The sequence below is a fragment of the Caretta caretta genome, chromosome 6, assembly GCF_965140235.1.
Source record: "Caretta caretta isolate rCarCar2 chromosome 6, rCarCar1.hap1, whole genome shotgun sequence".
NCBI lineage: Eukaryota > Metazoa > Chordata > Testudines > Cheloniidae > Caretta > Caretta caretta.
The window spans coordinates 32,682,675-32,685,195 of NC_134211.1; positions in this window are offsets into that span (position 1 = coordinate 32,682,675).

Here is a 2,521-nt window from a genome sequence, read left to right on the forward strand (position 1 = left end):
GTTAGTTCAGACTCGGTCTAGAGGAATAATCTGCACGCTTACTCCTCATTGGCTCCTCTGCAAGGGAGAACTGGAATGACAAAGGAACATTAGCCATAGGCTACCTGCCTTTCACACTTCACACTGCTGGGTGACTCCGGGTGGGTTGTTTTAAAAAAAAAAAAAAGTTTCACAAAATGAGACAAAAAGAAAAGGAGTACTTGTGGCACCTTAGAAACTAAGAAATTTATTTGAGCGTAAGCTTTCGTGAGCTACAAGAGTTTGCAAGTGGAACCAGTTTGTTTTCTAATAAAACAGATGTGGGTCTTCAAACAAAAATAAAGCAGAGATGTGTGCAATAAGCAATATAGGGGTGGCTCTTAAAAGCTTGCCAGGTGCCTTCGATAACTAAGGGTCACATTATGGCTTTAGGCACTGCCCTGTGCAAGGGGTGATGTGACAACTGCACTACCCAGAAGTAGCCCTAGGAGACACTGTGATTCAATGACACCCCCTGAGGCATAACCACTCCCTTCCTGTACTGAGTGAGGGGAGGAATCTGCTACAGCCCTTTACAGGTGACTGCTGATTGACACCATGTGGGGAAGAGCCCTCCCACCCCTGCCCAGGTAGTGGGGGGTTTGAGGGAAAATATGGGCACACAGTCCCCTGCTTTCCCACCTGTACCTGGCGTCGTGATCTGGGTAGGTCTCACGTGGCCATGCTGGGGTTTGTGGCCTGGCCTTACTCCCTGTGCAGCCATTAGACCCTGGTTCTTAACTATCTGTAATCTGATATGGTAAATATCTGCAGCACTGATAGTGTGTCATGGTAATACCACAGATACTGAGGCCAGCTTATCTGTATCCATTCATTTTATGTGAAACTGGGAAGATTTTAAGGACCATCACTATATGTAGATTTGTTTCAGTATATCCAAGGGGTTTCACATGAGATTTTGCTTGCTGAAGAAAGACAATGTGTTTATTATCAAAAGAGCCTGAACATTTGAATACTACAGCTTAGCCAGCCATGCAGTTTACATTGCACAGAACAGAGGATGAAGACAAGAATTATTTTTTAATTAAAATAATATTTTATGTTTGAAAACATGAGTAGGTTTTCTGGTTGGATTGTACATAAGGAGGAAAGAGAGATATTTGCATGGTTTTGACCAAAGGTCATTTTTTACTCAGTAATAAAAATAATGCCTGCACACGCACAGAAAGCACAAGGCAGGGCTGATGCTTATGACACGCATGTCTGAATATTTAGAACAGTCTGCATGGGTTCCACACATTGTAGGCCAGGATCTTCCCCCTAAACAGAGCCTTAGCTCCCTTGGGTCACACACAGGGCTTCAGTCTCTCACCAGGGACACAGCTCATAACTCAGATTTTTATGTAGGCTTCATAGGGGTTTCACAAGTTTCTGTCTGTCACTGTTTAGCCGCAAAAAGGAATGGGGCAGACAGGGAAAAATGCCCCAGAAAGTGACCAAAAATAAGTGGAGATGGGGTTAAGAAGTAAAAAAAACTGACCAACAAGGAAAGACAAATTTATCTCCTCTTGAAGAAACTGAGCTGATTATTTTTTTAAAGAAAAAAACAAAAAGGCAGGTAGGCAAACTGGCTGTAAATTACATAGGGCCAGATTCTCGTCCCAGTGTTCCCGCTGAATAGTACCTCACTCCACAAGTAGTCTTATTACAGTAAATGCAGGAAGGTGCTACATAATGAGAGGAAGGGGATCAGAATGTGGCTCACGGTGAGCCAGAGCGGGAGCAGCAGTCACCCATCCCTCCTCACTTAGACCCATCCCCTCATATAATCCGTCCGTTTGCAGCAATGCAGCATTAATCTCATATTAATTTATATTAGCACATTTAAACCTTAATACAGTTTCACTGCTAGGAAGGTGCTGAAGGCTAACAGGAGACCATTCATTCAGAATAGCTCCCAGCCGATGATGACAGGAAGACTGACTGTGACTTACGATAGAGTGAGAAATTATTCAAACATTTACATCAAACCCCCCCCCCCCGGCCCCACTGACATTCCATAAGCCATATGATTCAGACAGTACACAGATCCGCTGGTTCCAAAGACATCACCTCTCTTCCAAGACAAAGAGTTACACTGACGTTGACAGTCTCCTGGAGGCATGCTGCCGACGTCAGCGTACACCACTGCTCTGTGCTGATGCTCGAGAGGAGGAGCCCCTTAGATAAGTTCAGGCCTCTGAGCTTTGTAACCAATCTAGTACAGCATGCAGCTGCACAGTCATCCTACCTATGCCACTTTATACCATGGCCCCATGCTCCTGAAGAAGGGGAAATAGAATGCAGAATGCTCTGACGTGCAAGGCGGTTCTTTCCCGGTCTTGACTGAAAAGGCCATTGAAGTGGGAACAGACCTGAGCATTCAGCAATTCTGTGTCTGTGCTGAAAGATAACGACCAAAACATCACCAAAACAGCTTGAACATGGATGAGGATAAAAGCACCTTATTTTTCACCTTAAGAAATATTTGGCACTCAGCCAG